We start from the raw sequence: 7,628 nt of genomic DNA on the forward strand, positions 1-7,628 counted from the left end.
TTTAAGTAAATTATTATTCATATTAAGCGAAGTATTAGTAATATGCATTGCTAAGAACTACATATACAACTTTAAAGGCAATTTTCTCAATATGATTTATATTTATTTTTTTTGGACCCTTAGATTCCAGATTTTCAAGTAGTTGTATCTCGGCCAAATATTGTCCTATCCTAACAAACCATACATCAATGGAAAGTTTTTTTTTTTTTTTTTTTTTTTTTTTTTTTGGTAGTCCAGGGTCACATCTTTGGCTAAAAATGTCTTTTTTCATCCCTGCTATTAAAAAAAAAAAAATCTTTTTTTGTAAAGATTCTGCCTTATCTATCCAAAATATTTAAAATCAAAACATGTTTTCTTCAGAATATTGTTTAAATTTGGGTAAATTACAGGTTTTTCCCAGTGTAAAATAAAATGAAATAAAATGAAATAAAATAAAATTCTGTTTGTCATTTGTCATGCATGTAAAATAAAAATATTCTGAAATTATTAAAATGTAAGACAGGACAATAGGGTCTTTAAAAAAGCTTCTTTATGTATTGTTGTTTGTGAACACTTAAGCTGTTATTGTCTCAGTGGAATCTCTCAGCGCTCTTTCGGTGAAGTTCTGTATGAGTAAGCTAAACTTTGTCAGATTTTTGGCAGAACATGATGAGAACGGCAGGAGTTCAATGCTCTGCTCAGTGGTCCAGCGCAGACCTCCTCCAGGCACATTCACTACTTTGCACACATGCATGCACACACACAAAATACACACTCACACTGCCTTAGACCAATATACACAAGAACTGCCAGAGTTAGTTTGTTGGTAAATAATGTATACAGCTAGACAAACAACAGAATTTATGGATGGATGGATGGATTACCAACAACATAACTACACATACAGTGGCTTCAAAAAGTATTTGGAGACTTAAGCCCATACAGTTTGATTCTTGATTCTTATCCAAAAATATTTTCATGATGCTGTCCCGTGTCTTTTAACCCCAGATTAGCTTTATTTGCCTAATTGTTCATCAGTGCCCCTCTACTGTTTAAAGCAAAACTCTCTATGCTCTACGTCCATACTGAAGGTGACCGGGTGCTCCTGTACCTACTCCAATCAGCGGCAGTGATGCATGTCCCTCTCCCCCCCACCCCTCCATCATCCAGTCCCAGACCAGCCCAGGCCAGACGCACACCAGACCTGCTTGTCATAGTGCTATAGTGGTGCTGAACTGTTATAAATCACCTCTACCAAAAAATGCTTTCCTTTTTATTATATATAGGAACCATTAAGGGAGGAAACCTATTCCCTCGCAATATGTCAGAAACAGTGGAACTAAAGAGAGAAGCGATTGGTGTGCTGCTAAAAAAAAACTGTTGGAAAGACCCTCTAGGATGTGGCAACATACTACTGTATTTACAGTACACTATGACAGAAAAGTTAGAACACATCTACTATTTATTATTATAATTTTCCTCTTTGTAAAAAAAAGTAGGGCTGTCATTAATGATTATTTTGATAATCGAGTAATCGTCGATTATTCTGATGATTAATCGAGTAAATCTGATCATTATAATTATTTTTTGACCTAAGTGAACAATAGCCTTTGAAACTACTTATTACAGGCAATAATAATTAGTTCAAATAAATGATCAAAAGCAATTAATCATAGGGTTTTATTGGACAAACTTTTAAAGTGACAGTAAAATAATGTATAATAAGCAATAAAACTAAAGTATGCATTATAATAAATGACTTCAGAGGTGGCCAACAGCCTGACGATTGTTTTTACACTTTACTGCACGATCAAATCCTTGTTTAATATTGACTAAACAACGTTAAAGTCAAATGCACACTTAACTTTTGCATTATGGACACACTATTTTCCTATTTTAATACTGTAAGGTTGCTTTGACACAACCGTGGCCTAATGGTTAGAGAGTCGGACTTGTAACCCAAAGGTTGCAGGTTCGAGTCTCAGGTCCGACATTGTAGGTGGGGCGAGTGAATATACAGCAAGCTCTTCACCCTCAATACCACAGCTGAGGTGAGTCCCTTGAGCAAGGCACCGAACCCCCAACTGCTCCCCGGGCGCCACAGCAATGGCTGCCCACTGCTCCGGGTGTGTGTTCATGGTGTGTGTGTGTGTGTGTGTGTGTGTTCACTACTGTGTGTGTGCACTTGGATGGGTTAAATGCAGAGCACAAATTCCTAGTATGGGTCACCATACTTGGCCTCATGTCACCTCCTTTCCTTTCCTTTTCCTTTTCCTTTCCTTAATCCTTAATAATTGGCCATTTCTTTATGAAAGAAATACTACAGCCACTGTAATTTCTTGAATATGTCAAGAAAGTGAGGATTTAAACTTTTATTTTGAAATCGCAATGAACAGTTAGTATTTTAAGAAAGATATTGATGTATTCTTTTGTGTGTGCGTAGGTTTATAAATGATTTAACTTACAAATATGTTTCAGCGCATGTTGCATTGCCAGATGAATGTTATAAAAAAAAAACTCACAACAATATGTAAAGATGGAGTTTGAGATGCTCCACACATGTAAACGATATCAATTTGTGTGGAGCAGCATTTACTGTGAACGGAGCTGCTCTAAAACGCACATACGTAACCTGCATTACTTCTATTTAATTGAATTGTAGCGTTTGTGAATACACAATAGTATGATGCTTTATTATGATTTTTAAATGGGTTTAATAAATCATGCAGCCTCGGAAAACAGTCTAACAATGCGATCGATGGATTCTCATCTGTCGAATGCGACACTTCCACACTGTAATCCCGAATAAGTTGACAAAACTCAAAAAATTTGAGGTAATCAGTTACATCAAATTTTTTAAGTTATGAAATTTCCAATTTTAAGTAAGCAGAAACACCTAGTTTTGAGTTTGTTGTACTCATGCAAAATACTTTCGTCTTACTTAAAATACCCAAGTTAACCTGCTTATCCATTTTGATGGCATTTAACTTAATTTGTTTAATTTTCCCAACTTTAAATACTTAGTCACCCAGCTCATACGTTTTGATAGCAATTTAACTTTTCCATTGTGTTTCATAAATTAAATTAACCAAATTCTAATTCTGTAAACACTATAAGTGTATGAAAATGCATCTGTAATTTCAAGCAAACACACAATACCATTTCTGACATTTATTTTTAAACAAAAATGTCCAACAGGTAATACCAACAGGAATGTTTACAGTAAACATGCCTTCTATAAACATACAAATTTCTTAAAACAGTTTGACAGTAACAGATTTACAATAAACACCATTTTAAAATTAATAAAGTATTCACAGAATACAAATACAATGGAAAAAAATAATAATACTGTCTTTCTACGGTGTTCTATTTGATATAACAAGTAAACATGACACCTGTAAAGGGTGAAAATTCCCAGAAAAAAAAAAAAAAAAACATTCAGGGACAAGTAATGCACAAAACCCAGTATGACAAACATTTTTGGAAGAATTATTTTGTAAAATATTTTTTAACAGAATTTTACATGACCTACTTTGTTTAAACATAAGAGCTTAATAAATAAAAATACATTAAACTACACTTAGAGAAAAAAAAATTCAGTCTAGGACAGTAACTATCAAATGGTTATATATATGAATTCAGTGTTATAAGGATAGTTAACCCAAGGCTAAAAATTCTGTCACTTATTCACTCTTCACTTATTCCAAAGCTCTTTTAGTTTGTTTTTTCTGTAGATCAAAAAAAAGCTGAAAACCTGAAAAAAAGCTGAAAACCTGTAACCATCGACTTCCAGAGTATTTGTTTTTCCTACTATGAAAGTTAGTGGTTACAGGTTTTCAGCTTCCCTCAAAATAATTTGTGTTCAATAGAAGCAAGAAATTCAAACAGGCTTGGAAAAAGTGACGAGCAAGTGAATGAAAGAATTTGAAGTCTCCCTATAGATTCTAAAAGTTCTTTAAAGTTACTGTCCCAGTGCCAGCCTTACGTAAACAAACAAACAAAATATAAGTAGCTCTACATCAACTCTTTCTTTAAAGGGATAGTTAACCCAGAAATTAAAATGTGATGTTTATCTGCTTACCCCCAGGGCATCCAAGATGTAGGTGACTTTGTTTCTTCAGAAGAACACAAACGAAGATTTTTAACTCAAACCGGTGCAGTCTGTCAGTCAAATAATGGCAGTGGATGGGCACCAGAACTTTAAAAGTAAACAAAAACATGCACGAACAAATCCAAATTACACCCTGTGGCTCGTGACGATACACTGATGTCCTAAGACACGAAACGTTCGTTTTTTGCGAAAAACAGAACAGTATTGATATCATTTTTTACCTTTGATACACAGCCATGTCAATCTGTCCTGAGCACAAGCTTTTCGTCCAACTCGTTACATGTGAACGCGCTCTGGCGTAGTATACGCAAACACCGTAAGGCGAAATCGGTGAAAAGTCCCAAATGAGTTTGCTCAAGCAAGCGTAATCTTTTAGCTTTAAATCAGGATACGCACAAGTAATTAACATTTTGAATAGCCGCTATACCCACAATCTCTGTGCACCGTGTAAACAATGAGTGTCGTTTACACGCGACAGATCGCTTCCGGTGTTTGCGTATTCTACGACAGAGCGTGTTCACATGTAACGAGCCGGATGCTATACTCGTGCTCAGGACAGATGGACGTGGCTGGCTATCTTCACGAGCTGCAGGGTATAATTTAGATTTGTCTGTGCATGTTTTTGTTTACTTTTAAAGGTTTGGTGCCCATTCACTGGCATTATTTGACTGGCAGACTGCACTGGTTTGAGTTAAAAATCTTTGTTTGTGGTCTGCTGAGAAAACAAAGTCACCTACATTTTGGATGCCCTGGGGGTAAGCAGATAAACATCACATTTTCATTTTTGGGTGAACTATCCCTTTAATGTTTGCACGCTAAGAGACAGTTTTCCATCATCCATGCAGAGTAAAACTTTTTGCACAAATTCAAAAGTTTTGGCAAGTCCTTAAGAATGTTTTAAGTGAAGAGCATACATGAATCCAAACAAGACAAGAAAGGCCTCTGGATGTTGGCTATGGGTGGTGACCACTTCATTCTCCAGGACAACTGAGACCCTCACTGGATCGTAATGGATTGGAGCAGCAGCATTTTCATGGACAACTGTAACTGGGGGCCACTGGAGCATCCTCAGGATTATAAATCTAAAAAATATAATTCAGAGATGTGTTATATTCACGTTAGTACATTATCAATATGACATGATTCATCAACTAATGGTGACTACAAATATGTTAGTAAGTAAAGGTTGCCCCACAGCCTTCATCTTTGCAATAGAACATGCATAATTGTAAAAACAATGAATGAAGACTTACCAGGGTGGTCCTAAAAATGTCCTAAGTCTTAAGCAGCAAAACGGAAGACCTAGTCCATCATCAATTTACATCATGCAGTTCCTGTAAAGATGAAAAACAAGAAGAGGAAAAAAAACAACATCTAAATATCTGAAATAAAGAAAATCTAATTATATTTTAAAGAACACTGTAACATATGACACTAACCATACCTGCTCATTATGAACTTTCAAAACATTAGCTAGGGTATCTGCTGTCTTGCCCATCTTGGATGCTTTTTGCCTTAAAATGGACATCAAACGGGAAACACATTGGTACTCTGCAAACAGCTAAATCAGACAAAAGACAATTTTATAAAACAAACACACATCAGAAAATATATAATAATCACTGGTGGCTAAACAGAGCATCTTCAGAAACGGATTGTTCTAGTGTACACAGACTACATTTAAATGAAATGTTTGTCTGACTTTGACATGTGCCAGTATCTACTACATGGTTTCTATGCAAGTGAGTTTTGAGTGAACTGTGTGTTGGAAATGTGCAGGGACAATCAGGATAGACACATGGCAGTGGACTTACTTTAGAGCAGATGCTGTGCTTTACTCTGTAGTGTCTGAGGAGTGATAGATGTTTATACACAATTTGCACTTCAAGGCCATTATCTTACTTGAAACCTATAATAGAAAAAAAAAAAAAAACATGTGAGTGAAAATAGTATTAGTATGCATTATATAAAAGTTTTTGTTTCATGCTGTATATAAAATATATACACTGACAAAAGATTATATTTTATTTGATTCAAATAGTTAGTATTAGCATGCAGTATAACAAAAATAGTTATGCTGTAAATAACAAAATATTATACACAGACAATATATTCTATGTAAATTAGACACTAATAAGTCTACCTTAAAAAGTGGCCCAGCACCGTCACTTTAAATCAAATATAAAATAAGCTTACATTTAATTTCTTCAGAGAATCTCACTGACACTGAAATAAAATTATCTTATTGGCCAGCAAGCTTCTGTGCAGGTTGAGATTTCAGGATTCAAACACTTCCTCTAGCCAAATTTATATAAAAAATAAAGTTTGCTGATTTCAAAACACTGCAGAACATTTATGCCTTTAACGTTTTCTATCGGAAACATAAATATTAACACGTATTAACAAATGCATGATATTTAACGTTAACATCCTAAAGTGGCCCTAAATGTGTTTTCTTCCATGCAAGCTGCACAAACGAAGTATTTCAAAATAAAAATCCATTTTGTGGATAACGCAGTTTTAAAAATAAGTTCGGCATAAATTATTTAATTTCAATTTTACCTGAATTTACAAACATTGTGCTGGTCAGTAACAGCTCCCAACACTGAACTAACGTTAAAAGTTTATCTTATTAACCAACAAGGCAAGCTACAGCGCGGGCTGAGGAGGAGCTTCCTCGCGCCAAGATTTAAACAGGGCTAAACGCGTAGTCTGTAATGCAACACATCTAAACGCATTCTGACTAACTGTAAATTACTTTTAAATCTTACTGTGAATATATGGATTAAAACACTTACTTAAGATTCATAGGATTTGTATATTTGGATATTTTACTTACTGTAGTGTGAAGCGAGGCCGATCCGCCATCTTGGAAAGAACGAACGATGCATGAGCGCGGGCAAGACAATTTACGTGAACCTGGATGACGTCATACGCAAAATCACAAGGCTGAAAGATTTTGAGTTAATAAAACTTTAAAGAGACATTTTGTCTAAATTAAACCAGCAAAATGTTTCAGCTTACTTGAAAAGTTTAATTTTTACAAACTCATAAATAAGAAAAAAGTTCTAAATACTCATAAAGGTTAATTAATATAAACTAATTGTAATTATTTAAGTTAATACAACTCAGTTCAATTAATTAGTTACAGCATTAGGGTTTACAGTGCAGTATTTTGCTGGTTACTCGACATGGGCAAAATGCAATCAATATTTTTTTCTTTAAAATCAAGTACTCGAATTGAATTGAGGAATCGTGACAACCCTCGAAAAAAGGTAATCAAAACTTTGAAATCTTACTTAATGTTTGTAATTAATTTGTAAGAAGAATAACAGTTGCACTTTGAAAACTCTACAAGTGTACAAAATAAAATTACAAGCATTTGAAAAACATTTCAAATAGATCTTAGGAAAGACAGAAAAACAAAGACATAAAGAAATATGCAAATTATTAATATACACATACTATAAATTAAATATGTACATGAGGCTAAATAAACTATGTACAAAGACGAGTTTCTTTTAACATCCTCAGC

The 7,628-nt window shown here is 34.4% G+C and overlaps 1 long non-coding RNA gene across 1 annotated transcript; it reads right to left on the reverse strand.

Moving 5' to 3' along the window:
• Positions 1 to 2,797: 2,797 nt before the first annotated feature.
• Positions 2,798 to 7,254, reverse strand: LOC141326477 (uncharacterized). Its single transcript, XR_012353901.1, has 4 exons — positions 5,908 to 7,254; positions 5,538 to 5,654; positions 5,347 to 5,427; positions 2,798 to 5,175 (listed from the first exon to the last, which is right to left on the reverse strand). It is a non-coding gene; the product is annotated as an uncharacterized lncRNA (long non-coding RNA).
• Positions 7,255 to 7,628: the final 374 nt, after the last annotated feature.

Source organism: Garra rufa, chromosome 2 (genome assembly GCF_049309525.1).
Source record: "Garra rufa chromosome 2, GarRuf1.0, whole genome shotgun sequence".
NCBI lineage: Eukaryota > Metazoa > Chordata > Actinopteri > Cypriniformes > Cyprinidae > Garra > Garra rufa.